General features: G+C 44.4%; 1 protein-coding gene across 3 annotated transcripts in view; it reads left to right on the top strand.

Annotated features, from left to right (window-relative positions):
• DLG2 (discs large MAGUK scaffold protein 2) overlaps positions 1-23,088 on the top strand; it is a 2,211,856-nt gene that overhangs the window by 1,136,484 nt on the left and 1,052,284 nt on the right. The window lies entirely within an intron of this gene.

Genomic DNA, 23,088 nt, shown 5'->3' with positions numbered 1-23,088 from the left:
CTGCGCATGCGCCATCCCTAAATTTCCCGCCGTGCATTGCGCGAAATGACATCGCAAGGACGTCATTGTTTAGACTTGGACGTAAATTACGTCCATCCCGCGATTCACGGACGACTTACGCAAACAAAACAAAAAATTCAAATTAAACGCGGGAACGACGGCCATACTTAACATAGCAAGTCTAACTGTACGCCACGAAACAGCAGCTTTAACTATACACCGAAAAAAGCCGACTAGAGACGACGTAAAAGAATGCGACGGCCGCTCGTACGTTCGTGGATCGTCGGAAATAGCTAATTTGCATACTCGACACGGAAAACGACAGGAACGCCACCCAGCGGACGCAGAAGAATTGCATCTTAGGCCTCGTACACACGACCGAACATGTCTGCTGAAACTGGTCCGTCAGACCAGTTTCTCGCGGACATGTTCGGTCGTCTGTACGGCCGACCGGACAATTTTATGGCGGATCGGACAGTTTCCAGCGGACAAATGTTTCTTAGCATGCTAAGAAACATGTCCGCTGGAAGCCTGTCCGTCGGACATGTTCGGTCGTCTGTACGACTCACCGGACATGTCCGCTCGGCCGAAAGTCTTCGCATGCGTCGAAAGTGATTAGACGCATGCGTGGAAGCATTGACCCTCCAGGGTCGCGCACGTCGAAGCGTCATCGTCGCGGGCGACGGCGCGGCCACGTCACCGCGTTCGCTGTCCGCGGGAAATCCGCGGTCTGATGGTGTGTACAGCCATCAGACCAAAATCCGCCAGCGAACATGTCCGATGAAAACGGTCCGCGGACCGTTTTCATCAGACATGTGCCGTCGTGTGTACGAGGCCTTAGATCCGAAGGCGTACGAAGACGTACGCCTGTCGGATCTAACCCAGATGCCGTTGTATCTTGTTTTGAGGATTCAAGACAACGATACGACGCAGGAAATTTGAAAGTACTCTCTCTGTGAATCTGGCCCTATATATATATATATATATATATATATAAATGGTAATGGCACCCCCAGGCATCTGCAAACTTGTTTGCATTTTCACCCGTGCCTGCACTTAGTCGCACCTGTAGGTGTTAACCAAGCCTAATTAAAATAAATAAATAACCAATCAATTAAATACATCAATAAATAATGAATAATATAAATAAATAAAATAATCAAATAAAATAAAATTGAAGAACAAATATTAAACGGATTAATTTATTAATAGAGTCAACTAAGCTTTATAAGCAGGCCTTGATATGAATTGTTTGTCTTTTGTATCGCAGTTTTATTAATATTATCCAATAATGGTCATATACAGTCGTAAAGCAAATACATTAAATCTGAGATTTACATTGAAAATTAGAATTCGTAAAAAAGACAGTAGAGTGTCAAATGGTGCGCTTTAAAAAAATACGCTGTGCTTTTCCTTTAAGTCCTGATTAATAATAGGCCAGCAGTCAATCTCCAGATAAACGAGGTTGGACCAGATAATTGGAGACTGACTTACATATTTCTTTATCCTCCTGGACTGTAATTATATTTCGCACCCGGCACCCCCCACCCCCACTGACAGCACTGCTGAAGGGTAACGCACACCGCGGTCTGCTAATGATGCGTTTCTGTGATTCACTATCATTAGTATGTACAGCATGTGCCCCAGGAATGTATCATCAAAGCGACGCAACCACCCAAGCTGGGAAATTCTACACAACTCGAGCCTTGCTCAGAGCTACAGCTGCTCACCCATATCTGCATTTCTCTTGTAATAAACTCTGAATAAACCTTTTATTTATCAAATGAATCCCCAAATCCAAACAACATTTTTTTCTTCTGTTTTCTAATTTTAAAGTGGAGGTTCCGTCAAAAAAAACTATTTTGCTTACAACTAAAAAATATTTTTTTTTATTTATTTTTTACTCATCTGGAAATGCCTGTTGCTATGCGGTCCCACGAAATCTGCTTTTGAAACCACATAGGATTCTGACATCTCCCTCTAATGCTCCTGGGAAATGTGTGTCATCATTTCCCAGGATGCAGTGCGCTGCCCAATTATCACTCCCCATCCAAGACTTCCAGGAAGTAAGTGCCTGTAGGCTTCACAATGCCCACAAGCAAAATGACAACAGTGTAGATATAGTTTTATAAACTATCTTTTTTGAATATCTATGCGGATCGGCGGCAGATTGTAAAATAGTAAGTGACCAGATTTATATTATAAAAACGCATGATGAAAGGACATACATTTAAAAAATGCTAATTGTGGTTGGAACTCCGCTTTAAGATAGAACGGGGAAGTGCTAAAATGGACTCGACCAAAAAAATTATTTTCCTTTCGGATTCATTCATTAGGTTAATCATTTTGTTTCATTATATTCGTTTTCGGAATTAGTTTTTTATATTCTGATTAATTTTGTATATTCATTGTTCTAAATCGATTTGTATTATGGAAAATAAGCTATATTAATTTTAATGTGTTAATATGTTATTTCAGGACATTAAGTATGCACTCTGTTTGGGTTGTAGGTAGATGGATCCATCAGAATTTCCTTGAATCATAACATAACAAATGGAATGAAATGAATTTTGGATTCATTTGTTATGTTATGATTTAGAGATTCTGATGGATCCACATCCATCCGACCCAATCACAATAAGAAGGAATCATCTTATGTCACTTTTATACCTTTCTGTATTTATTGCAATATCTTTTTATTTCATATGTAGTGCATTTTTATGATGATGATTAGTGTTGAGCGGAATACGCCATATTCGATTTCGCGATATATCACGAATATATAGACGAATATTCGTGAAATATTTGTTAAAATCGAATATTCGTGATATTTTATAAAAAAAAAAAAATTTGCAAAATTTCGCTAATGCAAATGCGAAATTGATTGCTAAATTCTCGTCCGCGCATGCGCGCTAAGAACACGCGAGAACGGAGATCATTTCCTGGATCTTTGCCAGAGACTAAACACACACTAAACTAAGCTACCTTAAAGAAATGTACACTTACACTAACTACACAGAAATCTATCTAACACTAAGCTACACTAACCTGGACAAAACAACACAAATCTGAGCTTTTAGAAAAGCTGTTGGGTCTTTTGCTTTGAAAAAAGCAGTTGGTTATAGAAGCAGGAAACTCAGAACTGAAAGCACTATAGGAAGCACAATGCTCTAAGCTCTAAGATCGCAATACACTGGAAAAACGCACAAAAACACTCCACTCTCTCTAGCCACCTTGTGAATCTGCACTGAAATACTGCTGGGAGTGATCTTATATACTGGTCGTGCAGGCAGGTTCCTATTGGTTGCTATGGAGGTTGCTAACCTCTGACAACTGTGGTAGGAGAACTCTGATTGGCTCTGATGCAAAAGAAGGGCGGAGAAAGTATTCGCGAATATTCGTAATACGAATATTCGCGAAAGCGAATATTCGTCAACATAAAATGATCGCCTCAGCTACTCGGCCCAGGGTCTCTAATCATACCAGCAATGCTTTTAGATGTCGATGGAGATCACTAGGATGTGATCTGTTTTAAAAATAAATTTGAAAAAATACGAATATTCGTAATAGCGAATTTTGACTGCGATATTCGAGTTATTCGCGAATACTCGAATATGCAATATTCATAACGAATATTCGCAATACGAATATTCTTGAGCAACACTAATGATGATGATATAGGATTTATACTGCGCCAAATACGCCCCCCCTTAGGAGCGCGTCTAGGCGCACACTGACCCTAGAATCAACTAAGATGACAGATAAACTGGTAGAGGGCCCTGGGTTGAAAGTCCAGAGCTATTAAAGGGTGAGGTAGAACAAAGAAAAACCGAATAGAGATATTATTGAAAAATGTTAATGCAACTTAAAAACTAAATGGATCAGAATCAATTCGGATCAAATTTGGACCTTTATTATCAAACAATAATAAGGGTCCAAAAATGATTTCAATTAAAAATCTGCGCTGGAGCATATAAAGTGCTAAATAAAGTAATAAAGCAGCCACTCAAGCAATCATGATACCAGCAGCAAAAATATATAAATATAAATATGCACTGATTACTGTATAAATGTGACTGGCAGAGAAGGGGTTAACACTAGGGGGCGAGGAAGGGGTTAAATGTGTAGCCTAGTGAGTGATTGTAACTGTGGGGGGAGGGGGACTGACTGGGGGAGGTGACCGGTCTGTGTCCCTATGTACAAGGGACACCGCATCGGTCTCCTCTCCCTGACAGGACGTGGATCTCTGTGTTTACTCACAGAGATCCATGGTCCTGCTCAGTTACTGTGCAATCGCGGGTCCCCGGCGGCCATCGCGGCCGCCAGGCACGTGCATCGTGTTCCCAGTAACGTGCGCGCCCCCTAGCGGCTTTAAAAGATGAGGATGTCATATGACGTCCTGTCAGGACAACTGAGCTACTATGCCGCCGTCAATTGATGGCAGCTGGTAGATAAGTGGCTAATAGAACTCTGGCTGTGAGGCTCTTATGGACTGAACTTTTTATATTTGAAACAAATCACTGTGAAGGAATTCATTGTTTCCTTATAATTTATTTCGGATTATTTGTTGAAATTCGTAACTATTGTGATTCGGTAATTGTGTCTGAATTTCAATTCATAACGAAATGAATCGAACTCAGATGTGCCAAAGGGGGGGTGTGCGGTAAGTATAAATCTAAAAATTTTCAGTACAGATACATTTTAGAACAGCTAATATTAGGTGGTTTCTAAAGGGAGAGGGGTGCCTGGACGGTATAAGTGCATAGCTCCCGACTGTCCCTAATTTGGAGACTTTGGGGCAGATCCAGAAAGAAATACATTGGCGCAGCGTATCAGAGATACACTACGCCGCCGTACCTTACCTGGCGCACCTTCGAATCCTCAGCGATTTCGCGCCGTAAGTTACGGCGGCGTAGTGTATTTCTGGCGGCGTATTTCAAATTGGGCGGGTTGGGGGCGGGTTTCATTTAAATGAAGCGCACCCCCGCGCCGAATGAAATGCGCATGCGTCGTTCCTAAATTTCCCGCCGTGCATTGCGCTAAATGACGTCGCAACTACGTCATTTTTTGAACTTAGACGTGAGTTACGTCCATCCCTATTCACGGACGACTTACGCAAAAAAAAAAATTCAAATTTCGACGCGGGAACGACGGCCATACTTAACATGGCAATTCTATCTATACGCCGAAAAATACCAGCTTTAACTATACGCCGGAAAAAGCCGACTACAGACGACGTTAGAAAATGCGACGGCCGCGCGTACGTTCGTGGATCGTCGTAAATCGCTAATTTGCATACCCGACGCGGAAAACGCCACCCAGCGGACGCGGAAGTATTGCATCTTAGGCCCCATACACACCATAGAATCCATCCGCAGACAAATCCCAGCAAATGGGTTTCAGCGGATAGATCCTATGGTGTGTACACGCCAGCGGATCTTTATCCGCGGATATATCTCCCCTGGGATGGATTCCAGCAGATCGGATATTTGCTGACATGCAGAACAAATCCATCTGCTGGAATCCATCCCAACGGATGGATCCGCTGGTCTGTACAGACTCACCGAAGCCATCCGTCCGAAGGGATCCCCCGCATGCGTCGCAATGATTCAACGCATGCGTGGAATTCCTTATATGACAGCGTCGCGCACGTCGCCGCGTCATAATCGCGGCAACGGTGCGACACGTCATCCCCAGAGGATTTCGGCGCGGATTTCAATGCGATGGTGAGTACACTCCATCGCATTAAATTCTGCTGAAATCCTCAAGAGGATTTATCCGCGGAAACGGTCCGCTGGACCGTATCCGCGGATAAATACTCCCGTGTGTATGGGGCCTTAGATCCGAAAGCGTGCGAAGACGTACACCTGTCGGATCTAACCCAGAAGCCGTCGTATCTTGTTTTGAGGACTCAAAACAACGATACGACGTGGGAAATTTGAAAGTACGCCAGTGTATCAGTAGATACGCCGGCGTACTTCGTCTGTGGATCTGGCCCATTCCCTTTAACCCTTGTGCAGCCTCAGTTGTCCCTCTTTTTGGTGTGATGTGTACATCTCTATACAAAATGCAATATTTTACTATGAAAAGTAAAGTATTTTGCTGTACTAAAATTTCCATGTTCAATCATTTTGTTGAAAAAAATATCAACAAGAAGCATAATATACAGTATACAAGGGTAGACCATTGTGATGGAATAGGTATGTATCAGGTACAAAAAGCAATACTAGCTGAACATGGCCTATTTGCTAACATACCACAAAGTAACATTTTAGAACAGGGTATCTGTGGTTCGTCCCAATATACGATGAGGGGGGCACCAAAGGTTTACAGGCTCAGTCCTAATATTCTTAACATTGTATATTCTATGACATTTTGAAACCTATGTTCATCCGACTACTGTGTTGCAGCCTAGATACATCATTAAAAATGGTCTATACAATCCAAACACATGCAGGCAGGCTACCATGAAGTAAGGGATATCAAGGACATAAGAGAAGGAATAAGGAGAGAGTGTAGACAAGAAGTAGAAGAGTAATTCCTCATCCCCTGATGAGGCGTCAAGTAAGGCACAAAGGTATGTCCAAACCTGTGGCTACACACCCCTTCCAGCATAGTGGGGAGGTTTGTGGAGCAAATGTTGAGATTCTGTATGGGGTTAGGTACCAGCACAGCAGGAACTTATGGGTAATTTCCAATACATTTATATTTTTTGCGGCAGTGTAGGTTGAGCACCATTTTCAGTGGGGGGTATGTCTTCCCCAAGTCAAGTTCCCATGCGTTTATGGGTGTTGACTTGAGAAATATGTTTTTATTGTTAATTATATTGTCAAAGAGGGATTTATCCTTGATATTGGAATTAGAAGAGGTGTAGAATTGTACCACTTGCCAAGGCAAGGATATTTAAATTTGTGTGGACGCCATATTTTATCGAAATGTCAAAGAAGTGTTCCTTTTCAAGGGTTTATATCTTTGCATGCAAAAGGGTGCGATTCATTCTGTGTTTAGTCTCGGCCACAGACAAGGTAGGAGCTTTCCATGCTTTAGCTATTGTCTGTTTCACGGCTGTCAAGAGCCGGGTCAAAATTGTTTACGCGTCAACGATTACAGCCTCAAGTTTAGAAGGGCAGTTGTCCGATCTGGTGGGAGAGTGAGTTCGAACATTTCAGAGGCAAGTGCACAAATGTCTTTCCAGAAATCCTGCGCCACTGGGCAACTCCACGCTGTACAAAAAATTTCATCCAATTTCCATATTATTGCATTTGTTAAAGGGTCAATAAAGGAAATTTTTTTTTTGCTGAAATGACTGTTTACAGGGTATAGAGACATAAAAGTTAACTGATTCATTTTAAAAATGATTAAAAATAGATTAAATTCAATCATATAATGTGCCTCTAGTTTCACTTTTGGTTTTAAACTGGTTTCATGTTTCTGTGAAGTAAAGAGACCCACAGAACAAAAACAAACAAATCCAGGGCAGTGTTTTGTTTTTAAAATGAATCTGATTGGTTCTGTTAAGTTTTAGACACACAGTAATGACAGCTTAGACCATCGTGAAAATCTCCCAGTACTGCGGTTATAAGGAGCCAGACAACCAGGAAGTGTGGAGATCACAGCAGAATTACAGCAACTTCAAATCAAAAACGAACAATAAGGACATGAAACCAGTACTGCAGTAAGGTAAAGGAAGCTATTTAGATAAAAAAAATAATTCCTTTAGTGATCCTTTAAGGTAATATGTAGGAATAATTGAGGTCAAAAAAGCATTTGTGTGTTTTTTCTGCATATAAGATCTTTGTGGTGTGTGTACCCCAGGGGCCGTGACAGGGATGTAGCCTACATATCGTGTGCTAAAAGTTGTCCCTCTTTATCATTTCACAAGAAGATTGAGAGGTATGTAGAGGGCCGTACACACGACCCAAATACCGGGTGGCATCGGCGGTTCAATAGAAACCGGCCAACATTCGGCCCGTGTGTACAGCAGCCTGCTTCTGTTGAACAGGCATGACCGGAAAAGGTCTGCCGAATGGCATCCAATAGCTGAGGGCTTCCTTTATTTATTTTTTTGTACATTTTTGTGTCGCTGGTCAGTATACCTTCAGTATACAATCAAGCACAGTGATACCACGATCATTAAACCAGGTATTGGTACTTTTGGCAGTGTGGGCAGGTGCCAAGTCCTGCTGGAAAATGAAATCAGAATCTCCATAAAGCTGGTCAGCAGAGGGAAACATCAAGTGCTCTAAAATTTCCTGGTAGGCGGCTGCGCTGACTTTGGACTTGATAAAGCACAGTGGACCAACACCAGCAGATGACATGGCTCCCCAAATCATCACAGACTGTAAAAACTTCACACTGGACCTCATGCAACTCGGATTCTGTGCCTCTCCAGTCTTCCTCCAGACTCTGGGACCTTGATTCCCAAATGAAATGCAAAATTTTCCACAGTCCGTGATAATTTGACGCCAGAAAATTAGACTATAGCCTAAACTTTCTCACAAACCAATTATTATACTCTTATTGGGATTTTGTTTTAGCAAAGACATGTAGCAGAATACAGTTTGGCCTAAATTTATGAATAAATTAGATTTTTTGGGGATATGTTTTATAACAGGATGTAGAAATATTAGTTTTTTCAAAAATTTCGGTCTTTTTTTCATTTATATAATAAACAATAAAAAACCCAGTGGTGTTTAACCCCTTAACGCACACCGCACGACTATTTACGTCCGCAAAATGGCACGGACAGGCAGAAGGGTGTATATATACGTCCTTGCCTTCTAGCTGGTGGGGGGTCCGATCGGGCCCCCCCCCCCCCCGCTGCGCGCGGCGGGCGGATTCCCGCGGGGAGCGATCCGGGACGACGGCGCGGCTATTCGTTTATAGCCGCTCCGTCGCGATCGCTCCCCGGAGCTGAAGAACGGGGAGAGCCGTGTGTAAACACGGCTTCCCCGTGCTTCACTGTGGAGGCGTATCGATCGAGTGATCCTTTTTTTAAGGAGACTAGATCGATGACATCAGTCCTACAGCCACACCCCCCTATAGTTGTAAACACACACTAGGTGAACCCTAACTCCTACAGCGCCCCCTGTGATTAACTCCCAAACTGCAACTGTCATTTTCACAATAAACAATGCAATTTAAATGCATTTTTTGCTGTGAAAATGACAATGGTCCCAAAAATGTGTCAAAATTGTCCGAAGTGTCCGCCATAATGTCGCAGTCACGAAAAAAATTGCTGATAGTAGTAAAGAAAAGTAGTAAAAAAAAAAAAATTATAAAAATGCAAAAAAACTATCCCCTATTTTGTAAACGCTATAAATTTTGCGCAAACCAATCGATAAACACTTATTGCGATTTTTTTTTTACCAAAAATAGGTAGAAGAATACGTATCGGCCTAAACTGAGGGAAAAAAATGTTTTTATATGTTTTTGGAGGATATTTATTATAGCAAAAAGTAAAAAATATTGCATTTTTTTTTCAAAATTGTCGCTCTATTTTTGTTTATAGCGCAAAAAATAAAAACCGCAGAGGTGATCAAATACCGCCAAAAGAAAGCTCTATTTGTGGGGAAAAAAGGACGCCAATTTTGTTTGGGAGCCACGTCGCACGACCGCGCAATTGTCTGTTAAAGCGACGCAGAGCCGAATTGTAAAAACGCCTTTGGGCATTTAGCAGCATATTGGTCCGGGGCTTAAGTGGTTAAATACCACCAAAAGAAAGCTCTGTTTGTGTGAAAAAATTGATATAAATTTTATTTGGGTACAGTGTTACATGACCACGCAATATAGCCAGCAATAGCAGTGCTGAATAGCAAAAAATGCTCCGGTAGGGAATATCTCGCTAAAACTGAAAAGCATATTGTGGGGGGGTGGTGCCTAAAAATAACAATTACCATCATTTTATTCTACAGGGTCTCTATATGTTTTGGTGTTTCAAAGTGTATTTTAATGTACATTTGAAAAAAAGCTCAGAGGGGTGAAAGGGGCAAAGAGGCCCTGTCACTTTGCTCATTGAGTCTCTATAAATAAATGTTTGATTGTATCACAATTTGTGTATCTCGCATTTATCAGACTTCCCGCTATAAACTAACCTTTTATATTTGACTGTTTGTATCCATCTTATTTTTCTCTTGGTAGCGGTCAGTGGCGTGCTCTGAAAATGTCACGCAGGGTAGTAGAAAAGGGCCGCGCGCCATTGTCATGTCGCTTGGAACTTGTCACGCCGTTGTACAATCCACTCTGCCCCGTCTTATACCGCGCTGTGGACGCCTCTATGCATCTACAGTAACCCCCCGATGTTCTTCTCTGCGTTACCATGGCGACTGTACAGCGATGTCTAACAAATTGTCCATCTGAGCGTTTCTGCAATCAATGGAATGATCCTTGTAGAGGTTTTCATCTCCTAATTTAGAAAAATGAAAACATGGATTCCAAGACTGCAACTAGTTCATCTTTACACACAATAGTTTTGACGTTGCTTCCACCCTGCAATTATATGGAGACGGGTGGGGGCCATCTTCCCCTCACTCGTCTCTATGTCAGGCCAGGGACAGGACGCGTTTGGCTCCGGTAAGCGGCAGAGGGCACTGGAGAGCGACGGGAGGCAGGGGCCCCTCTCACGCCACCAATAAAAGTGACCTTTGCGGCGAATCCGCCACAGAGACCACTTTTATCTTGAAGCGGACTGCCGGCTGAAGAAGAGGATACCAGTGATATGGTAGCTAGCTGCAGCAATAACAACGGTATTCCTCTTCAAAGTAGCTTAAAATGATGGCGGGCGGTCCAGAAGTGGTTAAAGGTTAATGAGAGATCTGGGGTCTTTTTGACCCCAGATTTCTTAATGAAGAGGACGTGTCATGCTTATTTCTATTACAAGAAGGGGATGTTTACATAAAAGCGATACACAATTTTTTTTAATAAAGGGACAGTGTAAAAATAAAAAATAAAAAGTAAACGGTGTTCAAACCACACGTGAGGTATTGCCGTGATCGAGAGCAAGAGCAATAATTCTAGCGCTAGACCTCCTCTGTAACCTGATTCTTAGAATCAGTTACGCATAGATATCCATTAGATCCGACAGGCGTAAGTCTCTTACGCCGTTGGATCGTAACTGCATTTTTCCGCTGACCGCTAGGGGCGTGTAAGCTGATTTACGCGTTAAAATATGTAAATCAGCTAGATACGCAAATACCCGAACGTACGCCCGACCGACGCAGTAAAGTTACAACGTTTACGTTAGGCTTTTCCCGGCGTATAGCTGCCCCTGCTATATGAGGCATACGTGCGGCGTACCAATGTTAAAGCGGTAGTTCACCCTCCTTCACCTCATTATTCCATTACTTTCGGCATCGTAGCGCGAGCTACGGTATGCCGGTCTTAAATTTTTAATCCCCGTACTCACTGTGCTATGGATGATTGAAGAATCCGACTCCCGCGGGGAATGGGCGTGCCTATGGAGAGGGAGGATGATTGACGGCCGGCTCTGGCACGTCACGCTCCCCGAAGACAGCCGGAGTAGGTCTCGGCTATTCACAGCGCCTGCGCACAGGCTATGCGCAGGCGCCGTGAATAGCCAAGCCTATTTCGGCTATTTCCGGAGAAGCGTGACGTGCCAGGGCCGGCCGTCAATCACCTTCTCTCACCATAGGAACGCCCATTCCCCGGATTCTTCAATCATCGATAGCACAGTGAGTACGGGGATTAAAAATTTAGGACCGGCATACCGTAGCTCGCGCTACGATGCCGAAAGTAATGGTCTAATAAAAAAAAACATTTTTTTTTTTTTTTAACAGGGTGAACCCCCGCTTTAAGTATGGCCGTCGTTCCCGCGTCGAAATTTGAAAAAGTTACGTCGTTTGCATAAGTCGTCCGTGAATGGGGCTGGACGTCATTTACGTTCACGTCGAACCCAATGACGTCCTTGCGGCGTACTTTGGAGCAATGCACCCTGGGAAATTCCACGGACGGCGCATGCGCCGTTCGGTAAAAAAGTCAATCACGTCGGTTCACAGTAGATTTACATAAAACACGTCCCCCTGATCCAAATTTGAATTAGGCGGGCTTACGCCGGCCGATTTACGCTACGCCGCCGCAACTTACAGAGCAAGTGCTTTGAGAATACAGCACTTGCCCGGCTAAGTTGCGGAGGCGTAAGGTAAATCAGATACGTTACGCCCGCACAAAATTGCGCGGATGTACGAGAATCTGGCCCATAGTTTATTGCCATGTTTATTTTATTGCCATAGTTTATTGACATGTTAGGTATCTATTTACTCGGCGTAACATCTTACACATTATACAACACATTGGGCTAACTTTAGTGTTTTTGTTTCTTTTTAATTAATTCAATTGTATTTTTTTCCAAATACAGTGTGACATAACATATTGCAACAATCACCATTTTTTTCTCTAAGGTCTCTGCTAAAAATATATATATAAAATGGAGAAAAGTTCAAAACTATTCTTAAAGTATTATTTTAATGAAGGGGTAGTTGATGATTGGAATAAACTACCAACAGAGGTAGTGAGAAAGTCAACAGTAAAAGGCTTCAAACCTGCTTGGGATAAACATAAATTGTCCAACCAATAGAAGGAAGTAAAAAGTATTTTTCTTTTTAAGTAAGCACTCAGGTGTGAACGGCCACCATAGAACCCAATGAAAATCCACATGACAAGTGTTAACACGCTTCTAGGAAAATGTGTAAGCCAGAGCTAAGGGTTACGTAAAGGTCCTGTACACTTTCAAATCTTTTTGTTGTTATAACTAGGTATTAGTTGGATTCCTTGTGGTGTTTGTTTGCCTATCCTGCAATGATGGGCTCACATGTTGTGCCTACAATTTGTAGTGTCATGGCCCATCAGTTCCCCTATGTCCATATATTCATCCACATTGCTTGTCCCTAGGGACATGCAACTTCTTATTCTGGGTCACAGTCTATGCCTCATCATTTGTTGCATCACAAATGTGGAAATGCTAATGTGGTAAAACATAGTTACATAGTTACATAGTTACATAGTTAGTCAGGTTGAAAAAAGACACAAGTCCATCCAGTTCAACCACAAAAAATAAAAAAACAAAATAAAAAACACAGTAAAATCCTATACACCCAACTCCATACCCACAGTTGATCCAGAGGAAGGCAAAAAACCCCAGCAGAGCATGATCCAATTTGCTACAGCAGGGGAAAAAATTCCTTCCTGATCCCCCGAGAGGCAATCGGATTTACCCTGGATCAACTTTACCTACAAATCTTAGTACTCAGTTATTTTATGTACATTTAGGAAAGAATCCAGGCCTTTCTTAAAGCAATCTACTGAGCTGGCCAGAACCACCTCTGGAGGGAGTCTGTTCCACATTTTCACAGCTCTTACTGTGAAGAAACCTTTCCGTATTTGGAGGTGAAATCTCTTTTCCTCTAGACGTAAAGAGTGCCCCTTGTCCTCTGTGTTGACCGTAAAGTGAATAACTCAACACCAAGTACACTGTATGGACCTCTTATATATTTGTACATGTTGATCATATCCCCCCTTATTCTCCTCTTCTCAAGAGTGAATAAATTCAGTTCCTCTAATCTTTCCTCATAGCTGAGCTCCTCCATGCCTCTTATCAGTTTGGTTGCTCTTCTCTGCACTTTCTCCAGTTCTCCGATATCCTTTTTGAGAACTGGGGCCCAAAACTGAACTGCATATTCCAGATGAGGTCTTACTAATGATTTATACAGGGGCAAAATGATATCTCTCTCTCTGGAGTCCATACCTCTCGTAATACAAGAAAGGACTTTGCTCGCTTTGGAAACCGCAGCTTGGCATTGCATGCCATTATTGAGCTTATGATCAACTAAAACCCCCAGATCCTTCTCCACTACAGATCCCCCCAGTTGTACTCCCCCTAGCATGTATGATGCATGCATATTTTTAGCCCCCAAGTGCATAACTTTACATGTATCTACATTAAACCTCATCTGCCACACATCTCTGCCTGCTTGTGTCTGTGTCAGATCTAATTACTATGTAGCTCTCACAAGCACTAGAGGGAGAGACCTAGGGATTGTGGGATATATATTATTTTTTCACAGGAAGTGTCAGTTCTTAGGCTACAGATACAAGTTATGCATTAACCTGTGCAGTGCCATGCCACCTGATTCATGTTTGACCACAAACAGAAATGTCTGACACCAAAATGTGAAGATTTACTCCACTATAGGTTGTGCGTACATGGCAACAAATCACACCATAAAACTACATGATTAATGCAAATCGTATGCAGGTGAAAAACACAAGGAGCAGGTAGGAAGGTGTACAATGCTTTTAACTGCACCAGAGAAAAAAATTATTTTCTGCGCTTTTAGACAGGGTTGAGTTGTGTAGAAGAACAGTGTAAATCTAAGGGATAGATGGACAGATGCATATACTCTTTGGAGGGTAATACAGCTCTCTTTTAAGAAGTGCAGAGACAAGGTCATCTAGCGCCCAGGGCAAAGAAGATGAATTGCGATTAACCCCCCCCCCCTCCACCAGGTGGAGTCCCCAGTAGAGTCCCCTTTACATCGGGTGTCTCCAATAGAGTCCCTCTTTACACCAGGTGTCCTCAACGGAGTCCCCTTTTACATCAGGTGTCCCCAGCAGAGTCCCCCTTTACATCTGGTGTTCCCAGTAGAGTCCCCATTTACATTAGGTGTCCCCAATAGTGTCCCTTTTTATATCAGGTGTCCCAGTTAGAGTCCATACTTACATCAGGTGTCCCCATGCTTCTGAGTTGTTGCCCCTCCCCTTTCCCCTTTGTACTGGCGGATCGGTACTCACTGGAACTGGCAGATCTATACCCGGAGTCTCCTTCCTCTCTCCAGTCATGTGACGTGTCACATGGCAGCGGGAGAAAGAAAGAAGGACACAGTCTGCCCTCCCTTTTCAGCAGAACTACGCTGGGACTGAGGACAGTTCTCTGTCTCAGTGCCAGCTCATTCCGGTCCATGAAGGTCAGAGGGGGGAGAAAGACAAATTCTCCCTCCAGCAGCAGATACAGTAATAGTCGAAATTGTTGGCACCCCAGAAATTTTTCCAGAAAATCAAGTATTTCTCACAGAAAAGTATTGCAGTAACACACGTTTTACTATACACATGTTTTTTTTCCCTTTGTGTGTATTGGAACAAAACAAAAAAATGGAGGGAAAAAAAGCAAATTGGACATAATATCACACAAATGTCCAAAAATGGTCTGGTCAAAATTCTTGGCACCCTTTTAAAATTGTGGATAAATAAGATTGTTTAAAGCATGTGATGCTCCTTTAAACACACCTGGGGCAAGAAATAGGTGTGGGCATTATAAAGTTCACTTAGGGCTAGATTCTTAAAAGGCTTACGACGGCGCAACGCCATTTGCGCCGTCGTAAGTCCTAATCTGGCCCGGCGTATCTATGCGACTGATTCTTAGAATCAGTTACGCATAGATATCCCTTAGATCTGACAGGCGTAAGGCTCTTACGCTGTCAGATCTTAAATGCAATTTTTTTTCCCACCGCTAGGTGTCGCCTCGTCTATGCAAATTAGCTATTTACGCCGATTCCCGAATGTACGCGCGGACGACGCAGTGAATTTACGACGTTTCCGTAAGCGTAAACTTGCCCCTGCTATATGAGGGGCAAGTTTACGAAGGTCCGTCGTATGCCATGTTAAGTATGGCGTCGGGTCAGCGCCGTCTTTTTCCGTCGTTTACGTTGTTATCCTAAGTCGTGAATAGGAGTTTACATCAATGACGCTCACGTCGGCGTCATTGACGTTTTCCGTCGTGAGCTGGAGCATGCGCACTGGGCTATTTTTATGCCCGGCGCATGCGCAGTTCGATCGGCGCGGGGGCGCGCTTAATTTAAATACAAGCCGCCCCCTTTGAATTACGCGGCCTTACGCCTGGCCATTTACACTACGCCGCCGCAAATTACGGAGCAAGTGCTTTGAGAATACGGCACTTGCTCCAGTAATTTGCGGCGGCGTAGTGTAAATGGCTTACGCTATGCCGCCGCGGATTCTACCAGAATCTGGCCCTTAGTCTTTGCATTGTGTGTCTGTGTGTGCGCCACACTAAGCATGGACCACAGAAAGAGGAGAAGAGAACTGTCTGAGGACTTGAGAACCAAAATTGTGGGAAAATATCAACAATCTCAAGGTTACAAGTCCATCTCCAGAGATCTAGATTTGCCTTTGTCCACAGTGTGCAACATTATCAAGAACCCATGGCACTGTAGCCAATCTCTCTGGGCATGGACGGAAGAGAAAAATTGATGAAAGGTTGCAATGGAGGATAGTCCGGATGGTGGATAAGCAGCCCCAAACAAGTTCCAAAGAAATTCAAGCTGTCCTGCAGGCTCAGGGAGCATCAGTGTCAGCGCAAACTATCCGTCGGCATTTAAATGAAATGAAACGCTATGGCAGGAGACCCAGGAGAACCCCACTGCTGACACAGAGACATAAAAAAGCAAGACTACAGTTTTCCAAAATGTACTTAAGTAAGCCAAAATCCTTCTGGGAAAACATCTTGTGGACAGATGAGACCAAGATAGAGCTTTTTGGTAAAGCACATCATTCTACTGTTTACCGAAAACGAAATGAGGCCTACAAAGAAAAGAACAATGATGTTTCGGGGTTGTTTTGCTGCCTCTGGGTACCACTGGGTGCCTTGAATGTGCGCAAGGCATCATGAAATCTGAGGATTACCAAAGGATTTTGGGTCGCACTGTAGAGCCCAGTATCAGAAAGCTGAGTTTGCGTCCGAGATCTTGTGTCTTCCAGCAGGACAATGACCCCAAACATATGTCAAAAAGCACCCAGAAATGGATGGCGAGTCCAGATCTAAATCCCATTGAACACCTGTGGAGAGATCTTAAAATTGCTGTTGGGAAGAGGCGTCCTTCCAATAAGAGAGACCTGGAGCAGTTTGCAAAGGAAGAGTGGTCCAAAATTCCGGGTGAGAGGTGTAAGAAGCTTATTGATGGTTATAGGAAGCGACTGATTTCAGTTATTTTTTCCAAAGGGTGTGCAACCAGATATTAAGTTAAGGGTGCCAAGAATTTTGACCAGCCCATTTTTGGAGTTTTGTGTGACATTATGTCCAATTTGCTTTTTTTCCTCCCTGTTTTGTTTTGTTCCAATACACACAAAGGGAATAAACATGTGTATAGCAAAATGTGTTACTGCAATACTTTTCTGTGAGAAATACTTGATTTTCTGTAAAAATTTCTGGGGTGCCATCAATGACTGTATAGACTGTTGCTCCTTCTGACACTGCAGTCACTTGTGTCAGTGAGGAGCAGAATGAGTGGCCAACTCTGCAGCGCCCCATCCTCAACACAGCTCCCTTGTCCTGCATATACCGTATTTATCGGCTTATAACAGGCACTGGCGTATAACATGCACCCTAACTTTAAAGGGGTTGTAAAGGTAAATGTTTTTTCACCTTAATGCATCCTATGCATTAAGGTGAAAAAACATGCAAAGGTACCGGCCCCCCCGAAACCCCATTTTACTTACCTCACCCCTCGAAAGTCCCGCTCGCGTCTCCATGATCCTCTTTGGTTCTGTTAAGTCTCTGATGTGAGGCAGAGTGGCAGAGAGGGCCCTCCTTGCGGCTAAGTGCAGCGCTCCTCTGGGAGTGATACAGGGGATACGGTGCCCAAAGGTGCACGGGTTGCTAGTAGTGCTGCAACAGGCTGGTAAGCAGAATGTAGCTGGGGTGCGCTGGGTAGTGATGTCAGTAGCCGTGCAAGAAGAAGTCCTGAGTAGGCGTATGCAGGATAAACCAGGAGAAGGGTTCGCAGCCAGGCCAGAGGTCATATACCAGGAGACAGTCCAAGAGCAAACAGGAGCAAGCTGGGTCATAAACAGTGGGCAGTGGATCGAAGAATAGTCAGCCAAGCCAAGGTCAGAGCGAGGAGATAATCGGGATCACAGGTCAAGCCAAAAGCATAGGTCAAGCCAGGAGTTACAAGGTAAACAGACACAGGAAGCTGACGACAATCCAGCAATTTGGGTCAAACAGTGGCAGCCTTTTATAGGCCAGCAGGGGGATCCACCTGTCACATGATGTGCCTCTGGCGGCCATTTCTTCTACTGGCAAGATTGCCAGTACTTCCACTGCCATTTCCCTGACACAGCCTCTGGCCATTTCTTCTACTGGCAAGATTGCCAGTACTTCCGTGGCCATTTCCCTGACAGGGTCCAAGCCTGGCCAGTGATTGGCTAGGCTGGACGGATTGATAGCAGCGCGCCAGGGGGCGGGCCGAGTGATACAGTCGGCGGCTATGCCCGCCGCTGTATCACGGGAGCACGCCCGCAAAAGCTTTCCACCATGCGAGCTCGCTTGAAGGTGGAAAGCTCTTGCGAGGAGGAGCCGAGACAGCCGCCGAGGGACCCCAGAAGACAGGGTTCGGGGACACTCTGTGCAAAACGAGCTGCACAGTGGAGGTAAGTATAACATGTTTGTTATTTTACAAAAAACATTTTTTTTAACTTTAGTTTAAGAGAGAAGTTTCAGGAAAAAAAACATTCCACAGCCCCCTGCATATAACACGCAGGCACAGTTTACCCTCTATTTTCAGGGTAAAAAAGTGAGTGTTATACGCCAATAAATACAGTAATTATTTACTCGGTCTACAGTAGCAATAAGTCAGCCAGTAAAGGATTTTACTTAAACTCAATGCTTTTCACATTGCTTTATGGCTTACTCAATACAACATTCTACAAGCTTGTGTGTTGTTTTCCAGCATATTTGACATGCATCTGAAGAACAGGTCATCAAAATCCTATTGACTTTAGTTGAGTAGTACACATAACTGTTTGGTGGCTGTGCTTGGCTTGCATTGCTTCTCTTTGGATTTGGCATATCCTATTGAAGTGCATTTGAACTGCTGGCAAAGCAAGTCAATCGCAGCCCTACCTTTCCAAACTCTGTGTTTGCCATTCGAATGCATACATTTGTGTATTTGAATAGCAAACATTATGTCTGAAAAAGAACGTCCACTGACATGACATGAGCCCAACTACAGCTAATGGTGAACTGCAGACAGTTATTACAAACCATGGAGTGATCCCACTTCCTATTTTCCTTGTTTCTTCCCAAATTCCTCCGAGTTCTGACACCTAACCCTAAATGTGAGCCCTGCCTCCTCCCTCACCATGATTGGCAGCTTTGTTCTGGAAGCAGGCATGTTTGTGTGTGTCTGTCATTTGTACATGAGGGTTCGGAGTCAGGCATGTTTATGCAGGAGTACTGAGAGCTTGCTCACCGAACCGTGATGGAGAAGCCTTGGCTTTTTAAAGGTTACTCTTTGTGGTTTCAAAGGTTATTCATCAAGGATTTTTTTATTTTATTTATTTGTTTATAACTTCTGTATCCGATCACAGACACACCGCCGAAGATAGAACAAGGAAAACAGAAATAATAAAAGAAATTCAAGCAAAATATACTATGGGCCAGATTCTCGTAGATCGGCGTATCTTTGTTCCGGCGTAGCGTATCCTATTTACGCTACGCCTCCGCAACTTAGACGGGCAAGTGCTGTATTCTCAAAGCACTTGCTCCGTAAGTTGCGGCGGCGTAGCGTAAATAGGCCGGCGTAAGCGCGCCTAATTCAAATGTGGACCAGGGGGGCAGGTTTTATGCAATGGTTATGTGACCCGACGTGATTGAAGTTTTTCACGAACGGCGCATCCGCCGTCCGTGGAATATCCCAGTGTGCATTGCTCCAAAGTACGCCGCAAGGACGTATTGGTTTAGACGTGAATGTAAATGACGTCCAGCCCCATTCACGGACGACTTACGCAAACAACGTAAAATATTCAAAATTCCCAGCGGGAACGACGTCCATACTTAACATTGGTACGCCGCATGTACGCCTCATATAGCAGGGGTAACTTTGCGCCGGGAAAAGCCTAACGTAAAGGTGTATCTGTACTGCGTCGGCCGGGCGTACGTTCGTGAATGTTTGCGTATCTAGCTGATTTACATATTTCTAGGCATAAATCAGCGTACACGCCCCTAGCGGCCAGCGTAAATATGCAGTTAAGATCCGATGGCGTAAGAGACTTACGCCGGTCGGATCTAATAGAAATCTATGCGCAACTGATTCTAAGAATCAGGCGCATAGATACGACCGCCCAGACTCAGGCCCCATACACACCATAGAATCTATCCGCAGATAAATCCGTGCAAACGGGTTTCAGCGGATAGATTCTATGGTGTGTACACTCCGTGGGATATTTATCCGCAGATAAATCTCCCCTGGGATGGATTTCCAGCAGATGGATATTTGCTGACATGCTCAACAAATCCATCTGCTGGAATCCATTCCAACGGATGGATCCGCTCGTCTGTACAGACTTACCGGATCCATCCGTCCAAAGGGATTCCCCGCACGCGTCGTAATGATTTGACGCATGCGTGGAATTCCTTATATGACAGCGTCGCGCCCGTCGCCGCGTCATAATAGCGGCGACGGCGCGACACGTCATCGGCAGAGGATTTCAGCGCGGATTTCAATGCGATGGTGTGTACACGCCATCGCATAGAAATCCTCTGAAATCTTTGAGAGGATTTATCCGCGGATACGGTCCGCTGGACCGTATCTGCGGATAAATCCTCTCGTGTGTATGGGGCCTCAGAGATACAACAGAGTATCTGGAGATACGCAGTCGTATCTCCTTTGAGAATCTGGGCCTAATTTTTTTATATATGTTACCATAAATCAGGGGTGCTCAACCTTTTGAGGAGTGAGGGCCACTTTAGTGACTTGGTAACTGGTCGCGGGCCACAATGAGCATAGCGGGCGGGTCTGTGTCCACTCTGCATACAGTCGTATGCAAAAGTTTAGGAACCCCTGACAATTTCCAAGATTATCGTTTATAAATATTTGGGTGTTTGGATCAGCAATTTCATTTTGATCTATCAAATAACTGAAGGTCACAGTAATATTTCAGTGGTGAAATGAGGTTTATTGGATTAACAGAAAATGCGCAATATGCATCGAAACTAAATTAGACAGGTGCATAAATTTGGGCACCCCAACAGAAAAAATCACATGAATATTTAGTAGAGCAGAAATAACAGCCTCTAGACCAGTGGTTCTCAACCTGGGGGTCGAATGATGATTTGCCAGGGTCACCAAATCCTGGGCTGTTCCTGAAGCCCGCACCGCTCTTCCAGCCTTTTTGCTGCTGCCCAGCTGGGCTGTTCCTGGAGCCTGGGGCCTCCCACTCACCCTCTTCGCAGCCGCCCATTCAGTTCATGGCATAGCTGGGGGGCAGAGACTAGAGGTCAGCTGACTGGTGAGAAATGTGAAGTGGGAGGGGCTGAGGAGACCCTATCTCCTGATTTTGGCATAGGCGTCACTGCTACGAGACACCAGGATGCATTACGGTGAAAAAACATTTACCTTTACAACCCCTTTAAAGTTAGGGTGCATGTTATATGCCAGTGCCTGTTATAAGCCGATAAATACGGTATATGCAGGACAAGGGAGCTGTGTTGAGGATGGGGCGCTGAAGAGTTGGCCACTCATTCTGCTCCTCACTGACACAAGTGACTGCAGTGTCAGAAGGAGCAACAGTCTACCAGGGGTGGGCAAACTTTTTGACTCGAGGGCCGCAATGGGTTCATATATTGGACCTGTGGGCCGGACCAAGAGTAGATAGACGGTGTGTATGTGTGCACCTCTGGACCCCTTTTACATTACACAGCACCCTGCACTTCTGGACCACTTTTACATTATACAGTACCGCACCTCTGGACCCCTTTACATTACACAGCACTGCACCTCTGGACCCCTTTTACATTACACAGCACCCTGCACCTCTGGACCCCTTTTACATTACACAGCACTGCACCTCTGGACCCCTTTTACATTACACAGCACTGCACCTCTGGACCCCTTTACATTACACAGCACCCTGCACCTCTGGACCCCTTTTACATTACACAGCACTGCACCTCTGGACCCCTTTTACATTACACAGCACTGCACCTCTGGACCCCTTTTACATTACACAGCACTGCACCTCTGGACCCCTTTTACATTACACAGCACTGCACCTCTGGACCCCTTTTACATTACACAGCACCCTGCACCTCTGGACCCCTTTTACATTACACAGCACTGCACCTCTGGACCCCTTTTACATTACACAGCACTGCACCTCTGGACCCCTTTTACATTACACAGCACTGCACCTCTGGACCCCTTTTACATTACACAGCACTGCACCTCTGGACCCCTTTTACATTACACAGCACTGCACCTCTGGACCCCTTTTACATTACACAGCACTGCACCTCTGGACCCCTTTACATTACACAGCACTGCACCTCTGGACCCCTTTTACATTATACAGTACCGCACCTCTGGACCCCTTTTACATTACACAGCACTGCACCTCTGGACCCCTTTTACATTACACAGCACTGCACCTCTGGACCCCTTTTACATTACACAGCACTGCACCTCTGGACCCCTTTTACATTACACAGCACTGCACCTCTGGACCCCTTTTACATTACACAGCACTGCACCTCTGGACCCCTTTACATTACACAGCACTGCACCTCTGGACCCCTTTTACATTATACAGTACCGCACCTCTGGACCCCTTTTACATTACACAGCACTGCACCTCTGGACCCCTTTTACATTATACAGTACCGCACCTCTGGACCCCTTTTACATTACACAGCACTGCACCTCTGGACCCCTTTTACATTACACAGCACTGCATCTCTGGACCCCTTTTACATTATACAGTACCGCACCTCTGGACCCCTTTTACATTACACAGCACTGCACCTCTGGACCCCTTTTACATTACACAGCACTGCATCTCTGGACCCCTTTTACATTATACAGTACTGCACCTCTGGACCCCTTTTACATTACACAGCACCGAACGTCTGGACCACTTTTACATTCCACAGCACTGCACCTCTGGTCCATGTTATGGCAACTTGCAAGTGGGTGATACAACATACACATGATCATACATGTAAGTACCTGGCCTCACCTGCTGCTGTGTGCCTGGGCCTGGCTTTGGGGTTCCCGGTTTCCCGTC

This window comes from Rana temporaria, chromosome 2 (assembly GCF_905171775.1).
Source record: "Rana temporaria chromosome 2, aRanTem1.1, whole genome shotgun sequence".
NCBI lineage: Eukaryota > Metazoa > Chordata > Amphibia > Anura > Ranidae > Rana > Rana temporaria.
This window is presented reverse-complemented; position numbering and strand designations above follow the sequence as displayed.